The 21,967-nt window shown below is 38.5% G+C and overlaps 1 protein-coding gene across 1 annotated transcript in view; it reads left to right on the plus strand.

Annotated features, from left to right (window-relative positions):
• Positions 1 to 21,967, plus strand: part of CELF2 (CUGBP Elav-like family member 2) — a 548,689-nt gene that overhangs the window by 226,720 nt on the left and 300,002 nt on the right. The window contains exon 4 of the mRNA XM_030469342.1: positions 19,474 to 19,509. The gene's annotated coding sequence lies outside the window, so the exon portion shown is untranslated. The remainder of the gene's footprint in view (positions 1 to 19,473; positions 19,510 to 21,967) is intronic.

Consider the following 21,967-nt stretch of genomic DNA (forward strand, 5'->3'; position numbering starts at 1 on the left):
GGTCAAAATAACTTACAACTAGGCAGTCTGTGACACAAGTGTGAGCACAGTAAGAAGTAACTGAAGTGACAGTCGGCTGTAGCTGAATATTACAATATATTGTCAGCATGCACTGGGTTGGTATGTATCATTCCAGGTTCCACTGTTTTACATGGTCTGGTGGAAACTTTGGCTTTATTAAAGAGGTCTGATGTACTAAAAATTTTTTGTAATAGATAAAATACTGTGCTTGAATTTTATTGATTGATGGTAGAGAAGGTGAAGTAGGAAACTGTATATCTGGAGGCAAGGGTATACAGATAGATCTGAATTGCCAGAATAAAGAAAGCTAGGGCAGAAGAAGATGATGTTAAATGGGAGTGAAAAGCAAGAAGAGATGACTATGAACTGAATGCTGGAAATAAGCCGGGCTAGAAGAGAATTAAAATAAGAAGTTAACAAGGCAGTGCAATAAGGAAGGACCACAGAGACTTCTGCCAGTAAAGGATGTGGAAGCATTGAGTTAAATCTTAGCAGGAAAAAAGCAAGAGTATCAGTCAGCTTAGCCATCTTAAAATCTCATGCATGTTGGTAGTATTAGAGTATGAGGGGAGAACTTTAGTAGCTGACAGATGATGATGGAACTGTCACTGTTCTTGTTTTTGTTGGGAAATGTCCCCTAAGTTTGTAAAAAGCCTTTCTAATGTCTAATCCTTTCTACTTATGATGCCAAGCTTTTTAGAGCGTAATACCTTTAGTGTCACTGTGGGGTGTAGATGGGTGTTAACTCAAGGAGCATTGCTTATGGGATTCACCACCAAGACCTTCTTGAAGCACCTGGGGTTTCCTCAGAGGTGTCTCTCACAGTCCCAGCCAGCACTTATGAGTTCTGACGAGATTGTAGCCTGGGGAGGGAATGGTTTCTGCAAAGAGCTCTGTAGATTCAGGGAATAGGACGGATTGGGGTCATGCTGACAAGATTTAAGTTGACACAGTTTTTGTGAAATGAAAAGATCATTTTTCAACAAAAAAGAAGTAGGGTAGTTGTTTGTGGGTGTTGTGTTTTGGCTTGCATTTCACTGATGGCAATCTGGTCCACAAATGTAAGTGAACGTGGCCTTGAATATCAGGGCTTTTGTAAGGATTTTAGGTAGTTACAACTCATTCAACTGATACGTCCTAGTTAGAATATCACTCCACATCTCCCTCTCCTGTTTTTCAAGAGCTCTGCCATAGCTTCATAAACTAATAATACCCAAGAAAGTTTTGCATCTCTCAGTATCATGGCAGGACTGTGCCCATACCCCTCCATCTCGGTGGTTACAGATGGAAGAAAATGTTGAGCTCTGCCAGGCTGAGAAAGCTCTCCTTTTGTCCCAGCTACAAAGTTTTAACCTAAAAAAGCAAGGATTTTTAATAGGGTAAAATTCAATATGGAATTTTTGTCTTGTATTGAAACACTCATGCTTTTGTTTGGTTTTTTTCTTTCTATTGAAACAGTTATGGCATCACCTCAGAATCTTAGCTGTGCTCTGGACTATCTGTAAATGCAACAAAAATGTTGTTTCTGGCTCAAAGAAAATATTATATGTATATGTGTGTGTGTGTGTGTGTATACACACATATAATAAAATATAATGCATCTAGAGGTCTAAATAATACTGCCTTCCCAGCTGGAAAGAAATTTTTGTAGATATATCTGCTGTAGACAACAGGGTTGGAGGTTTCTTTTTTCTATATTTGACACTGCTTTTAAAGGACTTCTGCTGATTGCTATTTTTATTCTTCTTAGTATTTTCCTCTTTGGCATTGATTTGTTTACAGCTCAATTTCCACCTGTCACAAAAGCATAACAATTTAAGCTGGACTCATACATAAGGAGTCCTTAATACCAGTTTGAAATACAGGACCCCCTAAGGTGTAGGTGCTAAGAACCTTAGCACTTTCATTCACATCCTTTTTTCCTTGTGCAGTTGATGTGGTCACTCTGGGCAGTTGGTACCAGAAAGATAAATCTTTATTTTTTTCCCTAAACACACCAGTGCTGAGACACTACAGGAAGCTGTTTGCCCAAATGGTGTTACTGACTAACATGACAATATGTTCTTCCACCTGAATGCAGTACTCCTTCCTAGAGGGTTGAACAGACACCTCCAGTTTTGCCCTCTATGATCAGAGCAATCAGCTTGCCCATAGCATCCAAAGATGAGTATTTTCCTTCTTAAGTGAATGTGAGAGAAGCAAATCTCTGCTCCATGGGCAAATGAGTTGTGCCAGGCATTTTAATGATGAGGTAGGTTAGCCAGGTTATAATTACCATTTAATTTGCACTTGCAGAAGCTGTAACATTTACCTGAACATGAGAGGCACTGGGAGAAGTGGAAAATTCTGTTGCACTCTTGAAACAAATCAAAGAAACTACCTTGGATATCATATTTGAAACAGAATATCCTGCTGACTGACCATGCATGTTGGTATCAGTAGGATTTTTTGATGCATAGAGCTGAATGATCACTGCAAGAAGAGAACATGAAAAAAATCAGTTCCATGGTGGAAAACATGTAGCTTTGCTTGTATTTAATGTTTTTTTTCTTTCCTTTTCTTTTCTTTTTTTTTTGGTTTGTTTGTTTGTTCCCCCCTCCCCCCCCCAAAAATGGAGTGTTTCAGAACTCTTATCCCTTTTCCCTGCTGAATGGCACCTTGAATGCTTATTCTACTCTCTGCTCTCCTCAGAGACTTTGGAATTTTTTTAACTGAGGTTATCTGGGGTTTTGTCTGATTTAGTTATTTTTAATAACAGATAGAAGAGGCTGTCCTTCCCATCCCACCCACTATGGCACCTTTTTACTGTAAAATATCATTTCCTACATAAGTGAGAAATCAGTGATCAACATAAGTACTGCAGCTCTGTGCATCAGTCCTCACGCTTCTGATGAACTTGTAAACCAGGGCTGTGTTTTCTTATTGTGTTGTGTCCTGCAAACCTCCCCTCTTTCTTGCAGAAGTTCCTGCAGGAAATACCCATAGGTTTTAATGTCATACTTACTGCTGTCTTTTTCATTATTTTTCAACTTCTGCAGTGAATGGTTTTTGCTTTCAGTGTTTGTTCTGTAGGAGGGAACTGTGGGTGGCTACAGCTGTAACATGTGCTCCATAATCTTAAAGCATTTGTTCAAAAATTTCCAGACTGCTCTGTTTGAATTTTTAACCAGTTGAGTGGTCTATGCCAGTGGCCTGGGGGAGCCTTGCTGCTTCTGCATCACAACCTGAGTTGCATCCCACCATCACTTGGAGAATTTGGCAACTGAGACAGGACCCATATCCTCCAAAGAGAGGATCAGATGAGGGGTGAAGGTTATGTTGTACATCTGACATTTGTTGCAAGGGGAATTGAGAAGCTACTGAAGACCTTGGGTGGTATTTGGTTTAATTTTTCCCCAAAAGCTTCTGGCCAGGCTGTGTACAACTTATAATTCTGCTGCAGGTGGTGGGGGAATGCATGGGGTGTATTAGAGGACAGTGGGAGTTGTCTTGTTGGAAGCCAACAACAGAAGGGCCAAAGTATTGATTGGGAAATGTGAGAGAAAAGGATATTGCTTCCTAAGAGGGAGCAGAAGGCATGAACACCATGTGGTTTGGATGAGAAAAGGGATTTTGGATTGGGGCAGATAGGGAAGAGACCACAGCTCTCCTGGGTTTTCATCCATCCTGACTGGAAACCTGTATATGTTATGATCCTATGCTAACACTCTACACATTTTTTCCCTCTTTTTTTCTTCTTTGTTGTGATGCTGAAGTATTTGCAATGCAAGTTTCCCTGATGCTGTTATAGAGACATTTCTCCTCTCTTAGTGCCAACTATTAAGAACCATCATGTGCAATAGCATTTGAGCTTATTCTTCTCCTGGCATTAGCAGAAAGATTACTTCTCTTTGTAAATGTTGGAATGTTTTGCAGCTTAGTTATAAATATAGCAAAACCATGTTGCTTTAGTTCCAGCATCTGGTAAGATCCCTTTAAAATATAATTGAGTAAAAATTAGAATTTAAACAGCAATTTTGTCCCTATTTTTCTACTTTAAAACAAACAAAAAAAAAATCCAACTTTTTTGTCATTATATGTATAAGCAAATCTCTTTATTTCTGTCATGAAACTAAAAATAACTACAAATGCAGTCTCTTTCCCAAACTGCTTGCAATTTATATTAGCAGTGGCTTCAAGATTCGAAGTGTGGATGTGCTTATTGAACAGTCCCCAAACTGATGGATGTAAGACTGTGGCTTTGTCAAGGAGACAGCCAGACATGAAACTCTGGTTGCCTCTTGTTTACTATTACAAATGTTCATTTTTGACAGTTTTATAAAGAAATGAAATCCAGATGAAACGTGTAAATCTGAATTGCTGTACATACAGATTCCTGCAATGCACAGGGTGTTCACCAGGGATTCAGGTGTCTGTTGTCTATGCTGCTAAAATGGGGTATCCAACCCCTCTCTTGAGGAAACACATGGCAGGTTTGTGATAGGGTTTGAAATTGGAATAAAGGGTCTATTTATTCTATACCCATTTTTCCCCCATGTTTTTTGTTTGTTTGTATGTTGTTTTTTTTTTTTTCCTTTTGTTTTTTTGTTGTTCTTTTCCTTTTCTGTTTTGGATATTGGAGTAGCCTTTGGGACAAAAGCTTTTGAAATTTTATCACAGATTTTGCCTTTTCAAGTGTAGACTCTGTTTCAATGCAGAAGTTTTGTTCAGCCCTAATGGTAGGTACAAAACTCTGTTCAGGAGAGGAGGCTGCTTGGAAGCCTTACATTTTTCAGAGCTCTTCTATAAACCAACTGTGAGTTTAATATCTCAGTGTAACCTTCTTCTCAACAAAGTAGTTTTCATCCCTTTTACCAAGTAATTCAAGCCTCTAAATTCCTCATTTCTTTTAAATTCATTGATGAAACTTCTCTGATTCTCTGTGAGGAGGAATTTATTCACACATACAGAGAGAGCCCACTGCTTCTTTACAGAGCTGGAAGAGGGAAATTCCTCTCTTTCTGTCTCAGCTCCTCAGTCTTTATGTTCATCTTTGTAAGAGTGAAATACCTTCATTACACCTAGTTTTTAAGTTCTGTTTCTGGGCAACACCTAATAAGCCTATTTCTTAGCAAAATGGCTGAGCTTTGGCTGATATCACTATATTTACTTGAAGAGTGAAGAGATAGAGATTTGTGTCTGTGTCTTAAAATATGTCTCAAGTCCTGTCCTCATTCCCCCCTGTTTGAGGGAAGCTCTTGGCCAACATCCGTGCTCTACAGATTTATGGCTGCAGTCAAAAGTGTGCTAAAAACATGTAAAAGATGGACCCTGCCACAGAAGCTTCTTAATTTAGTTGAAGCAGATAACCTGGGCAAAGGATGGGTCAGGAAACTGTTCAGCTGTGATTCTACTCCAGGCACCCCTGTTTCTATTACTTAGATTATGCTGTTCTCAGTCTACCCAAAGGCCTCACCCCTTGGAAGACATGGCCAGGAGAAAAAGAGAACTTGGAACAACTTGGTGGTTGTTGTTTGCTATCTTTTGGCATCACAACACTTATTTTGCAGTGTTCAGGAAAGATGCGTTTCAGAGCGAGAGAATTTTTCTTGCCATATCTTCATTTAAAAGCTGTGGCACACATTAAATTTAATTACTCTCCTTCTGTGGCTTAAATTGAGGGCAGCTTCAAAAATGAGGGTGGCTTCTATTAAACTTAATTACTTTTCCCTGCAGTCTGCATGGTTAGTAATCACTGGTAGATTCTAAACAAAGATACAGTAAAGAGATTCTTTTATGGAAAGTAGGCTATAAAATGCAGAGAGATGCCAAATACCTTTTATGCCGAGGTTTAATATGTTATTGTTATAGACAGCTATAATAATAATAATAATAATAATAATAATAATAATAATAATAATAATAATAATAATGGTTCACTGTTATTAAGAAGGTATTGCTAGGGAAGGGGTGTTAGTTGAATTTAGCCTCTAGATGTTTAAGCAAAGAATTCTTCAATTTCTTCAAGTTCTTTTGCAGAATTATGGGGTGAATAAAGGTTAATGATAGAATTTTTTTTACAATGTGTTCTATTGACTATAGATGGCAGATCTGACAGTTAAAATGAAAATTGTTCCAGAAGAAACTTGAGTCAAACTAATTATTGGAGGTGTTATAGGGATGTATAATTATATTCACCTTAAAAAAAAAAAAAAGGGAAAAAAGTTTTATTACAACTATGCTTTTTAAGGAACAAGTGGAGAAATAAAAGCTGTAATTGTGCTTAATTATAGCTAACTGTAATTGCACACGACTGCAATATGCAGCACATCAGCAGCAGATTAAGAGATCTTGGCATATGTGTAGTGTACAGAGCAACTTTGAGCAGAGGTGTAGTTTTATGAATATAGTTATGTATAATTTAGATCTCCTACTTTGGATTCCATCCGTGTTGATTTTATTTTATTTTTATGGCTATTGTGGCAAGATAATTGTCACTTGGAAAGTGCTGCTGCAGTGATTTATCTGTTCCAAATGAGTCAAAAACCTTCAAAAGGAAAACTTGTTTTCTTTTACACCAATGATGTTATGTTACCCAGAGAGATTTTTCTCAAATGCCTCTGTGTATCTATAGATGAAGATAGATAGCTAGCAGGATTTTTTTTTTTTTTTTAGCATCTCAATATAATCAGCACTGAGCTCCCAAGGATTTTGCAGCATGGCTGAAAATCTTTGTTAGTGATATATCCACACAGGTTTTTTGGATTCAGCCCTCTCAAACATGTAGCCTTTGGCCATGTGAAAATGCTGCTTTGAACAAAATCTTAGGGATGTGAATGCCTAAAAGTAGATAAGGCAGATTCTGATTTCTTCTCTTTGCACCTGACGTGCAGTCTTTCGTTCTTTCGTTCTTTCGTTCTTTTGTTCTTTCTTTCTTTCTTTCGTTCTTTCGTTCATTCTTTTGTTCTCTCTTTCTCTCTTTCTCTTTCTCTCTCTCTTTCTCTCTCTCTCTTTCTCTCTCTCTTTCTATCTCTCCTTCTCTTTCTCTCCTTCTCTCTTTCTCTTTCTCTTTCTCTTTCTCTTTCTCTTTCTCTTTCTCTTTCTCTTCTCTTTCTCTTTCCTTCTCTTCTCTTCTCTTCTCTTCTCTTCTTTCTCTTCTCTTCTCTTCTCTTCTCTTCTCTTCTCTTCTCTCTCTTCTCTTCTCTTTCTCTTTCTCTTTCTCTTTCTCTTTCTCTTTTCTCTTTCTCTTTCTCTTTCGTTCTTTTGTTCTCTCTTCCTCTCCTTCCTCTTCCTCTCTTCCTATCGACTCTCTTCCTCTTCCTCTCTTCCTATCGACTCTCTTCCTCTTCCTCTCTTCCTATCGACTCTCTTCCTCTTCCTCTCTTCCTATCGACTCTCTTCCTCTTCCTCTCTTCCTCTCTTCCTCTTCCTCTCTTCCTCTCTTCCTCTCTTCCTCTCTTCCTTCTCTTCCTCTCTTCCTCTCTTCCTCTCTTCCTCTCTTTCTTTCTCTTTCTCTTTCTCTCTTTCTTTCTCTTTTTTTTCTCTTTTTCTCTCCCTCCCTCCGTTTTCTTTTTCTTTTTTTTTTCTTTTTCTTCAGCTACACACACACTGCTCTTGTTTTTGAGTTTTGCTTGTAAAACATCAAGCTATTGCTACAGAATGAACTTAAGAGGGGATGCAAATGCTTAGAGGAAGTTGTTGAGCTTCAAAACTACTGGTTAGATTTCCCACTCCAAAACAGACCATTGCTTAAAGAGTGAAGGCCAGTGTGCACCATATTACTGATAAATGTGTGTGTGTGTTCTTGTGATGGTGATTTCTGCATCTCTCCAGTGTTTCAGATACATTCAGTTTTTGTTTTGTCGTGCCAGGATCCTCTCCAATGTTCCCAACCTGTTTTAAGCTGTTCCCCAAAATAAATAAAATCCATCTGTCACTTCATGCCTTCCTTCCAAAACATAGTTCTGCAAAATGTTTCAGTCTTGGACCAGCAGCAGAGTTAATTCAGTCTAAACTTTGTGGAACTGCTGGGATAGGGCTGGGGTTTTGCCCTGCTTGCTGGCACAAACTCTAGTCCTAGCTGTAAGGAGCTCTGCTTCTAAGTTTGTAGAGCTTTGTAGCCTGGGAAAAGTATGAATGCTGACCCCAAAGCAGAAGAGAAGGTTTTATGAAAGAATTGTGTGGGTTTTTAAAGAAAGGGTGTTCACCAAGGACAGTGATGCATAAGAAATGAGGCAGAATTTCTGAGAGTTAAGAAGCAGCATCAAGAATTTGGGAGAAATCATTCAGCATCAAGAAGAGAGAAAATGGATGGCTAGTTACACAAGCAAGCATTCAAAGATGTAGGTGTACTAGATGTTAAAATTAATTCTTGCAGGTAGCAGTGAGAAATCAAAACTTGTTGTTCTAAAAGATTTACTGCATGAAGAATGTCCTGATCACTGGCATATTCTGAATAAAGTGTTCCCTTCAAATGGCAGCTCTGTAGGAAAAATGCAGCTATTGCAGGGCTGCCAATAAGCCTGTGTGAGCAATATTTATTGACAGCAGGTTACAGGTGTTCTTTAATAAATCTCTGTTAAGCAGAGAAGGAATAAAAGCTGAAACCCAAATAGTAATTCACTTTGGCTACTGTTTTCTTATTCTTAAGTGTAGATGGATGCATTGACCCTGACCAGAAATTATTGAAGGATAATTCTGGTTAGTGGAAGCTAATGTGGAATTAAATGTGTATACATTTGTGTGTGTGTTTCCAGGAAAGCTAATGATACAATTCCAAATGCTGAACATGTTCCCTACTCCTCTTTGTTAATACAGTGTTGCTTATGCTTGGCAATAAACTATTATTTCTCCTCTACTTCTGTAATTACATTTAATAATCAGCTCTCACAGTCCAATAGTATTAAACGTAGGAGTCTTTTCAACAAACTATGATAAATAGCTCCTTGCAGAACTGTTGTACTTGAGGAAGCTTTATGGCTCTCTTTGTAAGATTTGTCATTTTCTTAATGCAGCTTCAAAAAGCTTCGGAGCTTCATTGTGGACCGTCACTGGATTTTTCCCTTCCCCCTCTGCCTATGAGTGTAGCTGGGTAAATGAAGCTTAATTTGCCATTTCCAAGCATTGTGACACTCCTCCAGGGCTGGTTACATTTACCATTTCTAAAGTCTAAATAAGTGAGTTTTAATGAGCAGGAATGCCTGCTAATAGCTGATTCAGGTACTTAGTAGTCCATGTTATTCAACTGTGGTAGAATTACAGAACATAAATGGTCTGATGATTAATAAATGTGCTTGCTATATATTGCAGCCTAATAGTTTTTGCCATTAAAGAACTATCTTAGGATCTTCTGGTTTGGATGTGGTTGGGGAGAAAAGGACTTTCTTGTATATTTATATCACTGGTACCTTCTACCTTAAACTTTATGTAATAATTTTACATCTTCATCAATATTTTCTTCAGTGACATTAATGAACCTGTTAGAAATGGTGGTACTTGTGTACTTCAGCTTCCTGAGGTGGCCAGCTCAGCAGATTTCTCTTCACTTAGGACTGTCAAAATAAGTTCAACTCATCCCTTTAAAGTTAGAAATAAGACAGTGAATTAGGTCTTCGTCTCTTTTCTTCTCTTGTCCCGTTAATTTTGGGCAGCAGTATAGGGAACAATAAGAACAGAGCTTGACTGTAGTTTTTTTTAAACACTTTTGATTTGTGGATGGGCAGGTGGCAAGAGTGGGGGGGAAAAAAAAAAAGGCAAAAAATAACAGATGAACAACAAATGAACAAGAATGAAGAAATAACAACATCCAACATCTGTTACAGTTTGTGCTGAGATACTGAAGTATTTATGGAACTAGCATAACAAGTGGTTTGAACTGCAGCTAGCAGGACACGGAGTGCTGGCTGGTGGGCTTGAAGTCCTCTCTGTGTTTTTCCTGTGCCATCCCATGGTTCAGCCTGACATTGCTGTCTGTTGGCTCCCAAGGAGATATCAGGACAGAAAGAGCTAAGCAGTGACTTTATCCTTGAGTAACCCAGTAAAAGAGGCTGTAGCTCTGTCAGCAGGTAGATTAAAAGACAATATTCTGGATGTCTGAAGGAGGAGGTTGCAACATGGGTGTTCTAGGTAGAGATGAACTGGCTTTCAGTGGTTCCTGATGAAGCCTCTCCTGAAGAAAACCAGGCTTTTCCAAAGTCATTAAATGCTTCCCCAGGGCTAGGTAAGGTAGCTGCAGCATTTATCAAAGCTGGTTTCTATTTCCATAGCTGGGAGTGTAGGCAGAGGAGTTTGCATCTGCCTGTGGTACAGCTTATGGCCATGTCCAGCATCCCTGCTACTAAACACTCCAGCAAGAACTGACCTTGTGAGATTTCTGGCATTTACTGTCTTCTGAGTGAAAAAATACAGTTAGAGTTCACAGCTGTCCTAGCTGGAAGTAGTAAGACTGAAAAACCTGGAAAACTGTGGGGTTTTCAGCTGGGGGATGTTGGTTTTTGTTTACTGGTAAGTACTGATGTGGGTCCTGTAAAAAAACCAAGTTGTTTGCAAGGCCATCCCCTTCCTAACTAATATTAGTTCTTCTAAGGAGCCTACGTTTTACCATCTGGATTTGATCCAGAAAGTGTCTCAGCTTCATAAAACTTTGGAGATTCCCAAATGCAAGTCTCTGCCTGGTCTGCATAGGGTAAGAAAATAATAAGTATTTAAATACATAATGGCTGAAGTATCCAAGTTCTGATTCAGTCAAGTATTTTGAGACCAGGATGAGATGCCATTTCCAAGCTTGGCATTTCTTGGTAGGTAATCAACTGTGACTTCTGTGAAATAAGTTGAAATACATACTCCAAAATTTTTATGGTTTCAAGTCTGTGGATATTAGTGAAAATATCCAACACCAGGGAATGCCAGAGTTTTGAACTATTAACAGGTGAAACTGGAGGAGAAGGCAGAAGAGTTCAGTGTGGGTATTCCATGGAAAACTGTTAGAGTGGATTTTTCTTTTTGTCATTTCTCACTAAAGACATCAACATTTGACCCAGCCAACAGCTGCTTCATCATAAAAGACACTTGTGTAGATGGTGCATATAACTACTTCCCACACTACACAAATATGACAAAGCCTTAAATGTCAGGAAACATTTACTGCAGTCCTCTACAACATTCTATAAACTAAGGCAAGTACATAGGCCATCACTCTCTATAGTACTTGAATAATTTCCGTGTCTTTCTTCATGTATATTATGCATCCTTGTGATTATATGACTTCTTGGGGTGGGTTCAGCCTGGAGAAGAGAGGGCTCCAGGGAGACCTTCTAGCAACCTGCCAATATCTGAAGGGGGCCTACAAGAAAATGAGGGAGGGACTTTTTCCCAGGGCATGTAGTGATGGGGGCAGGGGGGTGGCCTTAAACTAGAGTATGGTAAACTTAGGGTAGACATTAGGAAGAAATTCTTTAGTGTGATGGTTGTGAGACATTGGAACAAGTTGTTCAGAGAAGTTTTGGATGTCTCATCCCTGGAAGTGTTCAAGGTCATGTTTGGTGGGGTTTAGAGCAACCTCATGTAGTAGGAGGTGTCCCTGCCTATGCAGGGGGGTTGGAACTGGATGATCTTTAAGGTCCCTTCAAACCCAAGCTGATGTATGAATCTTGTGTAGAATTAACACATGGCCCAGATGCCTCCTCCTGCACTTCTATATTTGTATGACCAAATTTGATCTCAAATTACTTCTGAGACTTCAGGCATGATTCCCTGCCTTTCCTTTGTACAGTGGAGAAGAGATGGTGGTGAAGTATAACACAACACTGCAAGCAAGGGTATTGGCAGTATGAGCTACAGGTCAGTAAAATAACAAGTGTGCAAAATCTTCTGCCCAGGCAGTTTGTAGTAGGTGTAATGAGCATCCATTTTGGATGATATTTCTTTTAATTTTGGAGAGACAGAGAGGGTATTTTCCTCCCACTGATCTCCTAAAGCTCCCTGAGGCAGGAGCCTGTGCATCCCATAATTCTCTCCCTGTACTAACAGGGTGAAGATGTAAGAGTTGGTACCATGGTGGATTCTCCTACATGTTCTTCTTGCTCTTTGCTGTACCCCAGAGAGCCAAAATCTGTACCCATGGTTTTCCTTCCTTTGTTTCTGAGTCATTAACTTTCAGAATTAACTTCCCTGAGAAAACACCTGGCAGCAGCACTGCCCATGCTGCAGCAGCTGTGTCTGCACATCCACCATGTCAGGGGCTGACCTTGGAGCAAAGCACCAAAGTGGGACCTTTCTTCATTCCTCCTCTGTGCCCTACTGTTTCTCCCAGATGACCCTGGCTGAATTGCATCCTATCTGTGCCCCCATTACTAATCTATAAAAAGACACACTGCTGTGTTTCTTCCACCTATTCATTTTTATCTTTAATACCAGAGCAGAAGGTGTAAGAGAGAGGAGATTTCATGTGATGTCCTTGGTGGGTACTTAGACAAGAGGCCAAGATCTTAAATGGGATTTGTAGGTAAATTGCAAGGAATGAGGATTTGGCCTAAATTTTGCTTTGACTTCTAAGTTATAGTATTATTGTCTTTAAAGATGAGGCAGATGGAGGATTTAAAAAAGAAACATTTTTTTTAAAGAAATCTAAAAAAATAGTAACAATGATGGGGGCATGTTTCATTTGAGGTTTTATTTGTATACTGGATATACAAGGGACTTCCCCTGTTTTAATGGCAAATGCTTATCACTAAATGCATAGAGATTTCTTTCTTCCTTACCTTAAGAGGAATGAAAAATTCAGAAGTAGCAAATTTAGAATGGTGAAAAATGAAGCTTTTAAAAATAATCATGGGAGAAAACAACAAGCGTGTTTGCTCATGTCCTTTATCTCAGTCAGCTAATCTTGCAGAATGTCAGCTTGTGTAGAAATAGACTTTTACATATGAACTTGTTACATCACTTCCTAAAAAAAGAGTATTTAGCTTGCACTTAAATAGCACATTCAGAGACTGCTTATGCAGTATTTCTGCTGCAAATTTATGATCCTTGTTAGGCAGCTAAGCACTGTGTGAAGTTTTAAAACTGCAGTGTTTATTTGCTGCTTACTGTGTGAAAGATAAAATACTTACAGTACCATCAGTTTGAAATCTTGGTTATTTTTTTTAACATCGGACATTTTTTAAAAGATGAAATTGTTTTCTACCATTTTGATCTTTACTGGTGATACGGCACAGTTTCAAAAAGGAAATATATGCTAAAAGCATGTGATTCAGAGAAAAAAACTTTGGTAGAATCCATCTAATTAATTATAGCAAAACTGAATTCAAAATTTAAACACCATATTTAGCTCAACTGTAACTTGTTTATTTTCTGCACTCTAACAAAGCTGAGAAACCATCCAATTAAAGACCAGTGAAACATCCTGTGTCTCTCAATGGCATTTCAATACACACTATTAATTCTTCCAAGTCAAATTGGACACAGTCCCCCCATGTGATTTTAAGAAGAGCAGAGACAACAATGTGTTTTTGGAGGTGCCATTTTTCAGCTGAAATGTGAAATCAATGTCCTGACCGTCTGGGGTCATTAAAAATCCCACGGCGCTTTTCTGCAAGAGTAGAGGCATTGACTCCAAAGTCCTGGTGAAATTCCAACTAAGCAATTATATTCCTCCTGATACAACCTTGCGTTTTAAAGCTAATTTAATGTTCCTCTTCAGCTGTTCCCCCCAGCTTTAAGTGGAAAATCCTTCATTTCCCTTTGTAAACTTTTCTTTAGTTCTGCTTAATACTGACAATTAGGAGCCATTTTTTTTCTCTTGCCACTTCACTGATGTTTGCCTGGGCAGCAGCACTGAGCCTGCCTTGCAGTCAGGGACCCTGACAATTTAAAAAGCTGTTTATTGATGGTCTGGTGAAAAGCCATTAAAATTAATGGGATGGATCCCTTTGAGTTGGGGATCACAGGAACCATCAACGTTGTAGCCCAGAGGTGTTGCTCAACAGTTTGGCCCCATGTCCAACCTGATCTTCTTGTGTGGCTGGGTGTAGGGTAAAGAGATGGTGGTACGGTGCCTGCCTGTAGGCAGAGCCAGGAAAGAGATGGAAAAAAATCAAATCCCTTGTTTGTTCTGGCAAGCTAAGTTTGCCCCAGTGGCAAAAGGAAGAATGACCTCACTCTTATGCAATATTTGGAAATATTTCAAGGTAGAACTTCTTGGTTCCCAACAAGATTGTGATTTGTGATACGTACACCTTATCAGCACAGTTGGCACATCCAGTTATGTCTGCTGTGAATGTTCCTCGAAAAACACATAACTCCCCAAGTGATTCTCTCAGGTATCTCATTTCCCTTGTACTTATTTCTGCTCACAAGTATGTTCCATCTAGCGTGATTAATGCTTGTGCTAGCTGGAGGACTCTGTTTAGTAAAAGGTTGAAAATTTCACCCAAACCAGAAATATCAGCTTAAACTTTAGAGGGTTTTTCTCTGCTTCATGGAAAAAAATTAGTGCAAGTGATAGAACTAAGTGCTGCTACGCATCCCAGAGAGTCAAATGGGTCATGGTCTCTTTTCCTGGACCATTTAACCCTTCTGGCTGAAACAATTGCTGGCTCTGAAGCCTACAACCATGGCCTCAGGCTTTGGACACTTATCTTCACAAGCTGAAAGACTCTTACATTCTGCATCTTGAGGGTTTTCTGTTTGAATTTGTGCTGCTTTCTTGATAGCACACCACATAGCTCCCTTCTTCAGCTTCCCTCTTATCCTTATGACATTATCCTCGGTTGCCTTGTGCATTGTAGGCGGGCCTTATCCTCTCCTCAAAGTGTGAAATGGAAAAAGGAAGAATGGCAACATGACTTTAGGAATGTGTTGCTTTCTTTTTGCATCTTCCCCACCACCCTGACAGATTGCTTAGCTTCTCTCCATGTGCTTTTCTTTTCACCACCAGAACTGTTCCTGATGGAGGCCTAAGACTTTCCAAATCACTAAGAGTCATGGTCCTGTGGAAAAAAAAAAATTTGTTTCTGTGCATTGTCTTGACTTGCATGGTTTAAGCTCAGTACTTTGCTGAGTTTCCTGGCATGCATCTAGCAGAATACACACAAGATTACCTCAGCTGCCTTTTCAACCCCTGCTCTGTCTCTGTGCCTCAGTTTACATCTCCACTGAAGCCATCCTGGTTTGAACCAGAGCATAGAGTATTAAACCTGACAAAAATATTGCACAATTAAACCTCAGAGCTTTTTGTGCCAGACCCTGCACATAAGTGGGTAAGTCAGCCTCAGAGAGAAGAGCACAGTATGATTTATCTGGGAACATAAAATTTAATACAAACACAACACTCTCCAAATACTCTGAATAGTTTTCCTGGATAACTTTCTTTAAACAAAATTAAAAGGCAGTAAAGTCTGTTTGCTGATCGTTATGCAGATCTTCCCACTTCCACTTCACTATAAGCTTTTGACTAAAATATTTATTCCTTTCTGCTCTGCTACACATCCTACTCCTATCCTACGGGGAGGATCTCTCAGCCTGTAGAGAGAAATGGCAAAATGTGTGTGGTGCTTGGTTTGCCCATGCTGGCTTTTGTGAACAGCTACATTGCCCTCTCTGAAGGGTACAGACCCTCATCAGTGGGTCAGAGCTCCTCACAGATCTAGTAAATAATTTGTAAACTTCAGATTGATTTTTTTATTATTATTATATATATTTTTGCTTTTGATTTTTTTGAAGGCTACACGTGATGGCGTAATTGTTTGGCATGCTGACCTCCCACCCAGCACCCTCTTGGCTTCAACAGCACCTTCACCTTCCATCACTTCTCTGCCCCAGATCTATCCTCCCCAGCTGAACACAAAATGCTAGGAAATCATAAATGACCTTCCTATAAATGCTGTGACTGTGCTTTCTAATGTCACCCTCCACCTAAAAGCTTTTCCAGGGTCTTTAGCCATGTCCTCTTCTGTACTTTGCATTGCTGTGCATTAGCTTATCCTGTCTGCATTGCACTGATTTCAGTCAAATTCAGGGCAGTCCCAGCAAAACATTTGTTTCTGTCCTCACTGTTTTTCAAGGTCATCCTTCCATCCCATAGACAGAATGTGAAAATAAATGGTCTTAGATTCCTTTTGCCTTCGAGTATTATTCTTCTCTTGGTTTTATCCAAGAAAAAAAAATACAGGGGTTTTGTTTTTTTTTTTTCTGTAGATAGAGTAAATTATGAGTTACGTTTATTGCATGTGTCATTTGGGAGTACTAGGGATCTGAAAATTGGTTGTATAAGTCTAGCTTCAGTTTCTTGAAATACTGCAGAACGGGTATCCATTATCTTTAAATAAACTTTAAGGGTTTTCTTGATGAGTAATTTGCTCCATAAGATTTTCTTTTTTTAAACTCCCATGAAATTTATTTATAGAGCAGTGTTTCAATTCCTGATATTTATAGGACACTTACAGTGGACATTAACCATCTTCAGCAGTCCGTGTACCATTTATTTCCAGTGACATTGCAGAGATAATTGTGTTTGTTTTCTAGGAAAATAATATTTTTAGCCTAATAACCTAAGGTGGATTTTAATTTTTTTTTTAATGGTTTAAATGTTTACTGAGTTAATGAGAGAATGATACCTTTGGACAGTTGGGAAGTTATCAGGCTTGTCTTTTACTCATCAGTTTGAGTTTCATCTGTATTTAAAAAATCATTACCTTACATATTTTTGTTTAAAATTAGAATTTGATGATGAATGTGAAACTGGCAACACAATTAATTACCTTAAAAATGCATATGCTAAAAGCTGGCAGTGTCGTTGCTTAAGATTCTGATCACATTCAGATTTTTTACTACTGTATTGACGATTTAATAATTGTTTTCAGAAGACCAGCATGTCTTGTAGAGAGGATTATTTAACAAAAATGAAAATCTTTAGAAATTTAGATGCAGCAATCACTCACTGCTCTGCTCAGAAGCTGACACTGTGTTTCCAGCTTAACATCCTCTTTTAAACAGCTGCCTCTGCTTCTTCAGGCTTCCTGCAGCACCCACCTGCCATTTCCCTGGTTGTATCTTTGAACTGGATGAGCAACTGCTATTTTATAAAATGAGCTCCCATACCCTAAAGCAGTAAGGTTCATGCTAGTCTGTTATTAGAGTGATAATAGGTAGCTAAAGGGTAGGGAGTCCCTTTAAAAGAAAAAATGAAGAAATGCCCCGCCTGACTTCTTCGTCCAGGTTCTTTCCCCAAAAAAAGCATTTCAATGAAATGAGATGTTGGCAGTGATTAGTGGTGGAAGGGAAAAATTTCCTGGCTGTTGGAACCCTTTAGTGATGCAGTCCATTGATAGGTTACAGAAAATACTGTATTCATTCTTTCAATTGTATGAATTATGAGTAGGGCTTCGAAAATAAGGTGGTTTGATACGAATATGCAGGAGAGTTTAATGAAAATATCTAAAATGTTCAGCTGTATCAAATTACCCCATAGAACCAAGTCTGAATTGCTCCACTCTAATTTCATTTTCTTATCACTTTCCATTCTCTTCCTCTTGCTCCTGGCTCTCACCTTTGATGTCATTTATATCATGGACTTTGTTCATCACAGGCACTTGTTAAATTCATACCTGTCTGCCTTTGCTGGGGTAGGAACTGGATCTTCTGAGAGGGTTTATATATCTGCTGGTCTGTGGCTGAATGGTGTGTGCAATAAAGGGTGTGAGCCAGCTTTCTATTTTTTGCTTATTCCTCTTTGCAAGCGCTGAGCACAGTTCTGCACTGTGCCTTTTGAAGCAAAACACTGGGAGGTTTAAGGCAACCTTCTGTGACCAGCAAACTGCACAGCTTGAAGATAGAGACTCCACAAAAATGCAAAGCTGTGCATGTTTAGAGGGACCATTTTATCTTCTCTGACACTGTAATGGAGTCTACGATCACCATTGTAACCATTAAGGAAAGAGCCCGGGTGTCACTGTGGAGTGCTCAATAAAGAAAAATTAATCATTAAAAAATCCAAGACCCTTGTAGCTGCTTATGGTTCAAATGCTGCCAGAAGCACAGGGAATATAGTAATTAAGGAGAGCTCTGAATTATTGTGCTCTTACTGTAATAACTTGCTAGTTGCCCCATTTATATATATATATATATATATATAAAAGTGGCTTCAGAACATGTCAAAGTTCCTCATGAGCCTTTAAAAAATTTTTTTTTCTTTTATTTTTTTTTCTTTGCATTTGTAAATAAATTAGTATTTCTAAGGTTTATATCATAGAAGCAACAATGTTTAGGCTTGGTTCCATACTTGGATATCACTAGATCCATGGGTTTGGAGATTGTTAAGGCAAGGAAGATTTTGAGGTCTGTCTTAATTACCACCACACCCTTCAAAAAAGAAGATTAGATTTATTTGGGTTTTTTCTCCTCTGTACGTAAAAGTGAATTAAAGGATTTCCTATTTCTCAGGGATAAACAAGGAGAAGAGAGTAATGTTGAGAACTGTTCCATACCACAAGTTCAAAGCTACAGATGTGAAATTTTGCAGTTTGGATTTAAGTTGAAGTGAACAGGGTGTGAGCTAACCAGTTGCCTTTTGTGTGGCAAGCTTAAGCAGTGAACAGAGATTTCCTAACTGGGTGAGCAAAGTGTGAAACGAGATGGACTTCTGGTCAAGTGTGGGACAACAAACTCTCTTATGCCTTCTTGCTGTTATTTGTAAAGTCTTAGACATGGGAGAGAAAGGCCAATTGGAGCTATCCAGCTGTTTTCCTGATGTTTGGATAAGGTCTAAGTAAATATGCTGAGGAGGGGAGCTAGTGGTAATAAATTGGGTATGTATTTTAAGAAATGTGTACGCAGGTAATGATAATGCATTTAATTATGCTTTAGGGTAGTATAGTTGTTATGTCATCCCTCTTCCACTATTTCACACTCAGTTTCCTTAAACAACTTGCAAACCCACAAAACAGATTCTAACTAGCAAATCGCATCAGGTATCACAGCTTTGGAAAATAATGATTGCCTCAGCCCATCATAAGAAGATTTATCATTAACATTAACATCATAAGAAGATTTATCATTAATGTTGGGTTTTTTCAGTGCCTGACATGGTTATAAATATGCCTTGTGTCTTGCTTCTGCTGCAGTACAGAAAAAAAAGGGAACTTTTGCCACTGGAAAATTGGCCCAGTGCTACATTTTGGCTATGTAGGATCGTAAGTGTTGGCATCTGGAATAGTGATAATTTTATGCCTCAAAAATGAGTAATTGAACCACTGAGAACTTGATTCTGATGAAATCCTTAGATCACACTCCATCATCTGTTTTTCACATTCCTGTGTATATGATCATCCGGACGTCGCATCCGCGAGTGACGCGTTTGCATAGGAAGCTGTGGATGTGTCTCTGCACTCCTACAAATTCAAGCAGTATAAAGGCATCTTTAAAATTTTATAGCTTTTTCAGACCCAAGCTAATTTGTCCTCACTTTGTGTCTTTCAGAGAGACTGCCACAGAGTTATCTGGAACGCTACCAAGGTAAGCAAGTTGCTCAGTACTGCATTTGTGTGTCAGTGTCTGAAAGGTGCTGAAAGAAGCACAACCTTTTGAGCCAGAACATGATCCTTTCCCAAAGGAAAACTGCTGGGATGTGGAGAGCTGGAGGTGCAGAGAACACACTGTATGCCATAGACAGGCAAAATGACTCTGAAATACTGGCACAGCCAAGACTACACAACTTAAAAGCCACACAGTGAAGTTGCTTTGAGGCTCAGCACTGTTGTGCACCTGATGAGAAAAAAACCCAGATGTGGCTTTCTTCCAGCTGTGCAATTACACCCATTGCAGGTAGTTTGGCTTTTGCTTTAAATTTCACCTGAGGGATGAAGGGAGGGAAACTGGGAGGCAGGAGGAAAAAACACTGATCTTAAGACATTTTCATTTGGAAAGCAGGAAATAGCGTTGACTGAATTCTTCTATGCTGAGAAAGCTTTTCAAGAAATGATAGAACTAGACAAGACTCCCAAGCTGTGATAGAGTTTTTTGAAGAGAGACCTGCCTACATACTGTCAGAGGATGCAATAAAATGCTGTAATCATACATAAAGAGAAAAGGGTGGAGAGAAGGGAAACAAAAAAATCTGATATGGTAACCTGTCACTTTGCAGAGATGCTTGGTGAGCCAAAAAAACCCAGTGCTCTTGGTCCTCTTGAATCTTCTCCCACCAGTTTTGCTCTTTTGAGGTGCAGGAGGTTTTAATGAGATAATGGTTTGGGGGGGTTATGTTATCCTGTGATAGTTATCAGTACTGTAGTTCATACAATAGGTAATGTTAAAAAGGATATTTCGACAACAAAATCAGTTCTCTTTAAGCATGATAATGCATACAGGTTATTTCTGTTTCTAAGGAAGAGAGAAAGTGTCTTTTTTTTTTAATGGTGCATGTTGTCTATATTGGCTCTTGTTAATCTTTAGAAATGTAGATATGTATGGAATATGATGTTTTTTCCCCTTTGTAATGTCACCTTGTTTTGTAGATACAAACTTGTGTAATTTATATCAGTTGTTCATTTATCAAATACCTTTCCTCTTATGAGTTACCATCACTTGATATCTTCAGTTACACAAGCAGATATATTGGTGAAATTTTGCCAAGTGCTCAAAGTGCTGACCAATTATCAGACCTACCTGAAATGTAAAAGATTTCACTCATCTTCATGGCAAAATATTACAAATCTTAATATATAAAAAAAGAAAATAATTTAAAAAATAAAATTAATTCAGTGGAATAGCTGTCTTCTTGATTAGGAATGTCAGTAACTCCGATCATCTGTATCTTTCACTGGCTTTAGTGCTAAAATATTTCCAGTTTGACTACATAGCCCTAATTGGTTAGTTATTACATGATTAATATACTGGAAACATGAAGTTCTTGTACTGCAGAGATGAATTCCATTTTAAATTAAAGGTATAGATCCTTCAATAAATGTCTGGCTTCATACTTGCCATTAATGATTGCTGAAATGTTTTTTTTTAATTATTACTGTAATGCTTTAATTTCAGTTGTGGCAAGATGTTGCAAGTAAAAATCAGATTATGAAAGCAATGTGCACAGTGCATTGTAATTGTGTTATAAATATTAAAACCAATGATCTTGTCTTGATTTAAGAAAAATGTTTACAGCTGTGTGCAGGTTGTCTGGTCCTCCACCTTTCTCAGGGGTTCAGCTGTTCCTGCATTTCTCTAAACAAGCAGTTCCTTGGGGTTTTTAATCTCATGTTGTCATGTATTAATCTATTAGTTTCTGTTGTTCTTTCAAATTCCAAGAGAATCATTTTGTCATTATTAATTCATTACAGTGCAATTGTCTCATTTCCTCACCAATACCACATCTTCTTCCATCCTTACCCTGCAATTTCATCATAGCTTGTAAAATTCTTGGTGTTGCACCTTGAAATGCTGCAGCTAAAAACCACCTTCCCGTAGTCCCTGTGCCTGTTGTATTTTGTCCAGTGGGTCAGGAAAAGCACTCTCTAATCCTGGTAATCTAACTCTGATTCGTGCATGCAAACATGATGCCTCTTCCCAGGGCAATAATGACTTGTGGGTACATTTGTGGTCAGGATTAATCAAATCCTTTCCAAGCATTTGTAAACCTGGTGAAAGGGGTTTTGCTGCAAGCAATGTAAGAGTGAGCAGATGTGTCTACTTGGGGTAGTTTATCTGAATGTCAGAAAGGTTTAGTAACTGGTGGTACTAATTTTTGGTTGTCATTTATAAAAAAAGAAAACAAAAAAGAAAAAATCATTCATGAGAAAAATCTCCCTTCTCAATTCAAAGAAAGATATTAAAAAGTTATTAAAATATTCAGCACAATTATATTGTGTCAGTTCTAATTTACCAGTGATTTCTGGTGATTTTGAGAAGCTCAGGCTAGAGAAGGAACTGAAAATTTAAACTAAAAATATGATAAAGAAGCTTTAAAATTTTTATATTA

This window comes from Calypte anna, chromosome 1 (assembly GCF_003957555.1).
Source record: "Calypte anna isolate BGI_N300 chromosome 1, bCalAnn1_v1.p, whole genome shotgun sequence".
Lineage (NCBI taxonomy): Eukaryota > Metazoa > Chordata > Aves > Apodiformes > Trochilidae > Calypte > Calypte anna.